Raw genomic sequence first — 8,965 nt, 5'->3', positions numbered from 1 at the left:
TCACTTTAAAGAGTCCTCTCCTGCTGATGTTCAGGTGTATATCAGTATGTGGTCTCTACTTTAAAGAGTGCTCTCCTGCTGATGTTCAGGTGTATATCAGTATGTAGTGTCTCTACTTTAAAGAGTCCTCTCCTGCTGATGTTCAGGTGTATATCAGTATGTAGTGTCTCTACTTTAAAGAGTCCTCTCCTGCTGATGTTCAGGTGTATCAGTATGTAGTGTCTCTACTTTAAAGAGTCCTCTCCTGCTGATGTTCAGGTGTATATCAGTATGTAGTGTCTCTACTTTAAAGAGTCCTCTCCTGCTGATGTTCAGGTGTATATCAGTATGTAGTGTCTCTACTTTAAAGAGTGCTCTCCTGCTGATGTTCATGTGTATATCAGTATGTAGTGTCTCTACTTTAAAGAGTCCTCTCCTGCTGATGTTCAGGGTGTATTAGTATGTAGTGTCTCTACTTTAAAGAGTCCTCTCCTGCTGCTGTTCAGGTGTATATCAGTATGTAGTGTCTCTACTTTAAAGAGTGCTCTCCTGCTGATGTTCAGGTGTATATCAGTATGTAGTGTCTCTACTTTAAAGAGTCCTCTCCTGCTGCTGTTCAGTGTATATCAGTATGTAGTGTCTCTACTTTAAAGAGTCCTCTCCTGCTGATGTTCAGGTGTATATCAGTATGTAGTGTCTCTACTTTAAAGAGTCCTCTCCTGCTGATGTTCAGGTGTATCAGTATGTAGTGTCTCTACTTTAAAGAGTCCTCTCCTGCTGATGTTCAGGTGTATATCAGTATGTAGTGTCTCTACTTTAAAGAGTGCTCTCCTGCTGATGTTCAGGTGTATATCAGTATGTAGTGTCTCTACTTTAAAGAGTCCTCTCCTGCTGATGTTCAGGTGTGTATCAGTATGTAGTGTCTCTACTTTAAAGAGTCCTCTCCTGCTGCTGTTCAGGTGTATATCAGTATGTAGTGTCTCTACTTTAAAGAGTGCTCTCCTGCTGATGTTCAGGTGTATATCAGTATGTAGTGTCTCTACTTTAAAGAGTCCTCTCCTGCTGATGTTCAGGTGTATATCAGTATGTAGTGTCTCTACTTTAAAGAGTCCTCTCCTGCTGATGTTCAGGTGTATCAGTATGTAGTGTCTCTACTTTAAAGAGTCCTCTCCTGCTGATGTTCAGGTGTATATCAGTATGTAGTGTCTCTACTTTAAAGAGTCCTCTCCTGCTGATGTTCAGGTGTATATCAGTATGTAGTGTCTCTACTTTAAAGAGTGCTCTCCTGCTGATGTTCAGGTGTATATCAGTATGTAGTGTCTCTACTTTAAAGAGTCCTCTCCTGCTGATGTTCAGGTGTATATCAGTATGTAGTGTCTCTACTTTAAAGAGTCCTCTCCTGCTGATGTTCAGGTGTATCAGTATGTAGTGTCTCTACTTTAAAGAGTCCTCTCCTGCTGATGTTCAGGTGTATATCAGTATGTAGTGTCTCTACTTTAAAGAGTCCTCTCCTGCTGATGTTCAGGTGTATATCAGTATGTAGTGTATCTACTTTAAAGAGTGCTCTCCTGCTGATGTTCAGGTGTATATCAGTATGTAGTGTCTCTACTTTAAAGAGTCCTCTCCTGCTGATGTTCAGGTGTATATCAGTATGTAGTGTCTCTACTTTAAAGAGTCCTCTCCTGCTGATTCAGGTGTATATCAGTATGTAGTGTCTCTACTTTAAAGAGTCCTCTCCTGCTGATGTTCAGGTGTATATCAGTATGTAGTGTCTCTACTTTAAAGAGTCCTCTCCTGCTGATGTTCAGGTGTATCAGTATGTAGTGTCTCTACTTTAAAGAGTCCTCTCCTGCTGATGTTCAGGTGTATATCAGTATGTAGTGTCTCTACTTTAAAGAGTCATCTCCTGCTGATGTTCAGGTGTATATCAGTATGTAGTGTCTCTACTTTAAAGAGTGCTCTCCTGCTGATGTTCAGGTGTATATCAGTATGTAGTGTCTCTACTTTAAAGAGTGCTCTCCTGCTGATGTTCAGGTGTATATCAGTATGTAGTGTCTCTACTTTAAGAGTCCTCTCCTGCGGCTGTTCAGGTGTATATCAGTATGTAGTGTCTCTACTTTAAAGAGTCCTCTCCTGCTGATGTTCAGGTGTATATCAGTATGTAGTGTCTCTACTTTAAAGAGTCCTCTCCTGCTGATGTTCAGGTGTATATCAGTATGTAGTGTCTCTACTTTAAAGAGTCCTCTCCTGCTGATGTTCAGGTGTATCAGTAAGTAGTGTATCTACTTTAAAGAGTCCTCTCCTGCTGATGTTCAGGTGTATCAGTATGTAGTGTCTCTACTTTAAAGAGTCCTCTCCTGCTGACGTTCGGGTGTATGTCAGTATGTAGTGTCTCTACTTTAAAGAGTCCTCTCCTGCTGATGTTCAGGTGTGTATCAGTATGTAGTGTCTCTACTTTAAAGAGTCCTCTCCTGCTGCTGTTCAGGTGTATATCAGTATGTAGTGTCTCTACTTTAAGAGTGCTCTCCTGCTGATGTTCAGGTGTATATCAGTATGTAGTGTCTCTACTTTAAAGAGTCCTCTCCTGCTGCTGTTCAGGTGTATATCAGTATGTAGTGTCTCTACTTTAAAGAGTCCTCTCCTGCTGATGTTCAGGTGTATATCAGTATGTAGTGTCTCTACTTTAAAGAGTGCTCTCCTGCTGATGTTCAGGTGTATATCAGTATGTAGTGTCTCTACTTTAAAGAGTCCTCTCCTGCTGATGTTCAGGTGTATCAGTATGTAGTGTCTCTACTTTAAAGAGTCCTCTCCTGCTGATGTTCAGGTGTATATCAGTATGTAGTGTCTCTACTTTAAAGAGTCCTCTCCTGCTGACGTTCGGATGTATATCAGTATGTAGTGTCTCTACTTTAAAGAGTCCTCTCCTGCTGATGTTCAGGTGTATATCAGTATGTAGTGTCTCTACTTTAAAGAGTCCTCTCCTGCTGATGTTCAGGTGTATATCAGTATGTAGTGTCTCTACTTTAAAGAGTGCTCTCCTGCTGTTGTTCAGGTGTATATCAGTATGTAGTGTCTCTACTTTAAAGAGTCCTCTCCTGCTGCTGTTCAGGTGTATATCAGTATGTAGTGTCTCTACTTTAAAGAGTCTCTCCTGCTGATGTTCAGGTGTATATCAGTATGTAGTGTCTCTACTTTAAAGAGTGCTCTCCTGCTGATGTTCAGGTGTATATCAGTATGTAGTGTCTCTACTTTAAAGAGTGCTCTCCTGCTGATGTTCAGGTGTATATCAGTATGTAGTGTATCTACTTTAAAGAGTGATCTCCTGCTGATGTTCAGGTGTATATCAGTATGTAGTGTCTCTACTTTAAAGAGTTCTCTCCTGCTGCTGTTCAGGTGTATATCAGTATGTAGTGTCTCTACTTTAAAGAGTCCTCTCCTGCTGATGTTCAGGTGTATATCAGTATGTAGTGTCTCTACTTTAAAGAGTCCTCTCCTGCTGATGTTCAGGTGTATATCAGTATGTAGTGTCTCTACTTTAAAGAGTGCTCTCCTGCTGATGTTCAGGTGTATATCAGTATGTAGTGTCTCTACTTTAAAGAGTCCTCTCCTGCTGCTGTTCAGGTGTATATCAGTATGTAGTGTCTCTACTTTAAAGAGTCCTCTCCTGCTCATGTTCAGGTGTATATCAGTATAGTGTCTCTACTTTAAAGAGTCCTCTCCTGCTGATGTTCAGGTGTATCAGTATGTAGTGTCTCTACTTTAAAGAGTCCTCTCCTGCTGATGTTCAGGTGTATATCAGTATGTAGTGTCTCTACTTTAAAGAGTCATCTCCTGCTGATGTTCAGGTGTATATCAGTATGTAGTGTCTCTACTTTAAAGAGTCCTCTCCTGCGGATGGTCAGGGGTATGTCAGTATGTAGTGTCTACTTTAAAGAGTCCTCTCCTGCTGATGTTCAGGTGTATCAGTATGTAGTGTCTCTACTTTAAAGAGTCCTCTCCTGCTGATGTTCAGGTGTATATCAGTATGTAGTGTCTCTACTTTAAAGAGTCCTCTCCTGCTGACGTTCAGGTATATTAGTATGTAGTGTCTCTACTTTAAAGAGTCCTCTCCTGCTGATGTTCAGGTGTATATCAGTATGTAGTGTCTCTACTTTAAAGAGTCCTCTCCTGCTGCTGTTCAGGTGTATATCAGTATGTAGTGTCTCTACTTTAAAGAGCTCTCCTGCTGCTGTTCAGGTGTATATCAGTATGTAGTGTCTCTACTTTAAAGAGTCCTCTCCTGCTGCTGTTCAGGTGTATATCAGTATGTAGTGTCTCTACTTTAAAGAGTCCTCTCCTGCTGATGTTCAGGTGTATATCAGTATGTAGTGTCTCTACTTTAAAGAGTGCTCTCCTGCTGATGTTCAGGTGTATATCAGTATGTAGTGTCTCTACTTTAAAGAGTCCTCTCCTGCTGATGTTCAGGTGTATCAGTATGTAGTGTCTCTACTTTAAAGAGTTCTCTCCTGCTGATGTTCAGGTGTATATCGGTATGTAGTGTCTCTACTTTAAAGAGTCCTCTCCTGCTGACGTTCAGGTATATATCAGTATGTAGTGTCTCTACTTTAAAGAGTCCTCTCCTGCTGATGTTCAGGTGTATATCAGTATGTAGTGTCTCTACTTTAAAGAGTCCTCTCCTGCTGCTGTTCAGGTGTATATCAGTATGTAGTGTCTCTACTTTAAAGAGTGCTCTCGTGCTGATGTTCAGGTGTATATCAGTATGTAGTGTCTCTACTTTAAAGAGTCCTCTCCTGCTGATGTTCAGGTGTATATCAGTATGTAGTGTCTCTACTTTAAAGAGTCATCTCCTGCTGATGTTCAGGTGTATATCAGTATGTAGTGTCTCTACTTTAAAGAGTCCTCTCCTGCTGATGTTCAGGTGTATATCAGTATGTAGTGTCTCTACTTTAAAGAGTGCTCTCCTGCTGATGTTCAGGTGTATATCAGTATGTAGTGTATCTACTTTAAAGAGTGATCTCCTGCTGATGTTCAGGTGTATATCAGTATGTAGTGTCTGTACTTTAAAGAGTTCTCTCCTGCTGCTGTTCAGGTGTATATCAGTATGTAGTGTCTCTACTTTAAAGAGTCCTCTCCTGCTGATGTTCAGGTGTATATCAGTATGTAGTGTCTCTACTTTAAAGAGTCTCTCTGCTGATGTTCAGGTGTATATCAGTATGTAGTGTCTCTACTTTAAAGAGTGCTCTCCTGCTGATGTTCAGGTGTATATCAGTATGTAGTGTCTCTACTTTAAAGAGTCCTCTCCTGCTGATGTTCAGGTGTATATCAGTATGTAGTGTCTCTACTTTAAATAGTCCTCTCCTGCTCATGTTCAGGTGTATATCAGTATGTAGTGTCTCTACTTTAAAGAGTGCTCTCCTGCTGATGTTCAGGTGTATATCAGTATGTAGTGTCTCTACTTTAAAGAGTCCTCTCCTGCTGATGTTCAGGTGTATATCAGTATTTAGTGTCTCTACTTTAAAGAGTCCTCTCCTGCTGATGTTCAGTGTGTATCAGTATGTAGTGTCTCTACTTTAAAGAGTCCTCTCCTGCTGATGTTCAGGTGTATATCAGTATGTAGTGTCTCTACTTTAAAGAGTCCTCTCCTGCTGATGTTCAGGTGTATATCAGTATGTAGTGTCTCTACTTTAAAGAGTGCTCTCCTGCTGATGTTCAGGTGTATATCAGTATGTAGTGTCTCTACTTTAAAGAGTGCTCTCCTGCTGATGTTCAGGTGTATATCAGTATGTAGTGTCTCTACTTTAAAGAGTCCTCTCCTGCTGCTGTTCAGGTGTATATCAGTATGTAGTGTCTCTACTTTAAAGAGTCCTCTCCTGCTGATGTTCAGGTGTATATCAGTATGTAGTGTCTCTACTTTAAAGAGTCTCTCCTGCTGATGTTCAGGTGTATCAGTATGTAGTGTCTCTACTTTAAAGAGTCCTCTCCTGCTGATGTTCAGGTGTATATCAGTATGTAGTGTCTCTCCTTTAAAGAGTCCTCTCCTGCTGATGTTCAGGTGTATATCAGTATGTAGTGTCTCTACTTTAAAGAGTGCTCTCCTGCCGATGTTCAGGTGTATATCAGTATGTAGTGTCTCTACTTTAAAGAGTGCTCTCCTGCTGATGTTCAGGTGTATATCAGTATGTAGTGTCTCTACTTTAAAGAGTCCTCTCCTGCTGCTGTTCAGGTGTATATCAGTATGTAGTGTCTCTACTTTAAAGAGTCCTCTCCTGCTGATGTTCAGGTGTATATCAGTATGTAGTGTCTCTACTTTAAAGAGTCCTCTCCTGCTGATGTTCAGGTGTATATCAGTATGTAGTGTCTCTACTTTAAAGAGTCCTCTCCTGCTGACGTTCAGGTATATCAGTATGTAGTGTCTCTACTTTAAAGAGTCCTCTCCTGCTGATGTTCAGGTGTGTATCAGTATGTAGTGTCTCTACTTTAAAGAGTCCTCTCCTGCTGCTGTTCAGGTGTATATCAGTATGTAGTGTCTCTACTTTAAAGAGTGCTCTCCTGCTGATGTTCAGGTGTATATCAGTATGTAGTGTCTCTACTTTAAAGAGTCCTCTCCTGCTGCTGTTCAGGTGTATATCAGTATGTAGTGTCTCTACTTTAAAGAGTCCTCTCCTGCTGATGTTCAGGTGTATATCTGTATGTAGTGTCTCTACTTTAAAGAGTGCTCTCCTGCTGATGTTCAGGTGTATATCAGTATGTAGTGTCTCTACTTTAAAGAGTCCTCTCCTGCTGATGTTCAGGTGTATCAGTATGTAGTGTCTCTACTTTAAAGAGTCTCTCCTGCTGATGTTCAGGTGTATATCAGTATGTAGTGTCTCTACTTTAAAGAGTCCTCTCCTGCTGACGTTCAGGTATATATCAGTATGTAGTGTCTCTACTTTAAAGAGTCCTCTCCTGCTGATGTTCAGGTGTGTATCAGTATGTAGTGTCTCTACTTTAAAGAGTCCTCTCCTGCTGCTGTTCAGGTGTATATCAGTATGTAGTGTCTCTACTTTAAAGAGTCCTCTCCTGCTGATGTTCAGGTGTATATCAGTATGTAGTGTCTCTACTTTAAAGAGGCCTCTCCTGCTGCTGTTCAGGTGTATATCAGTATGTAGTGTCTCTACTTTAAAGAGTCATCTCCTGCTGATGTTCAGGTGTATATCAGTATGTAGTGTCTCTACTTTAAAGAGTGCTCTCCTGCTGATGTTCAGGTGTATATCAGTATGTAGTGTCTCTACTTTAAAGAGTGCTCTCCTGCTGATGTTCAGGTGTATATCAGTATGTAGTGTCTCTACTTTAAAGAGTGCTCTCCTGCTGATGTTCAGGTGTATATCAGTATGTAGTGTCTCTACTTTAAAGAGTCCTCTCCTGCTGCTGTTTCAGGTGTATATCAGTATGTAGTGTCTCTACTTTAAAGAGTCCTCTCCTGCTGATGTTCAGGTGTATATCAGTATGTAGTGTCTCTACTTTAAAGAGTCATCTCCTGCTGATGTTCAGGTGTATCAGTATGTAGTGTCTCTACTTTAAAGAGTCCTCTCCTGCTGATGTTCAGGTGTATATCAGTATGTAGTGTCTCTACTTTAAAGAGTCATCTCCTGCTGATGTTCAGGTGTATATCAGTATGTAGTGTCTCTACTTTAAAGAGTCCTCTCCTGCTGATGTTCAGGTGTATATCAGTATGTAGTGTCTCTACTTTAAAGAGTCCTCTCCTGCTGCTGTTCAGGTGTATATCAGTATGTAGTGTCTCTACTTTAAAGAGTCCTCTCCTGCTGATGTTCAGTGTATATCAGTATGTAGTGTCTCTACTTTAAAGAGTCATCTCCTGCTGATGTTCAGGTGTATATCAGTATGTAGTGTCTCTACTTTAAAGAGTGCTCTCCTGCTGCTGTTCAGGTGTATATCAGTATGTAGTGTCTCTACTTTAAAGAGTCCCTCCTGCTATAGAAGCACTAGTGTTACATAGTGATGTTAATATGTTCTGGAACTTTGGGATTTTAGCCTCTGCAGACCATTTACATGCACAGAAACCGTTATAATTCACTACAGGAGGGGAAACACCCCCTAAAGCCTAACAGGGCCTCTTTTTTGACCCCATCCACGTGTAGTAAAAGATTTGGCAGTTCATAAACAAAATAAATGAAACTGTGAAATCCTCTTTACGGATGACTCACAGCTTCAAAACGTGAACTACTTAGCGCGACATGTCACGCTGCAACTCTCACGTCACGCTGCAACTCTCACGTCACGCTGCAGCTCTCATGTCACGCTGCAACTCTCACGCTGCAGCTTTCATGTCACGCTGCAACTCTCATGTCACGCTGCAGCTCTCATGTCACGCTGCAACTCTCATGTCACGCTGCAACTCTCATGTCACGCTGCAGCTCTCATGTCACGCTGCAACTCTCATGTCACGCTGCAACTCTCATGTCACGCTCTAGCTCTCATGTCACGCTCTGAGCTCTCATGTCACGTTGCAACTCTCATGTCACGCTGCAACTCTCATGTCACGCTGCAGCTCTCATGTCACGCTCTAGCTCTCATGTCACGCTCTAGCTCTCATGTCACGTTGCAACTCTCATGTCACGCTGCAACTCTCATGTCACGCTGCAACTCTCATGAGTAGTTATACATACCACTTTCGTCTCATTAGTATGCATAGAAAGTGACAGGTCACACCTCTCCCTACTTATTAAGCCCCGCCCACTTCCGGCTAAACCCCGCCCACTTCCGGCTAAGCCCCGCCCACTTCCACCGGAAGTCCCCCCCACTTCCACCGGAAGTCCCGCCCTCCATAAGCCCCGCCCCTTCCACCGGAAGTCCCGCCCCCACTTCCGGTTTTTCAAAATAAAATTAAAAAATATTTTAAAAATGATAAAAATAAAAATGCTGCCCCTACCGGTCACCCCCACTTCCGGTTTTTCAAAATAAAATTAAAAAATATTTTAAAAATGAT

This window comes from Gymnodraco acuticeps, unplaced genomic scaffold (assembly GCF_902827175.1).
Source record: "Gymnodraco acuticeps unplaced genomic scaffold, fGymAcu1.1, whole genome shotgun sequence".
In the NCBI taxonomy this organism is placed as follows: Eukaryota; Metazoa; Chordata; class Actinopteri; order Perciformes; family Bathydraconidae; genus Gymnodraco; species Gymnodraco acuticeps.
This window is presented reverse-complemented; position numbering follows the sequence as displayed.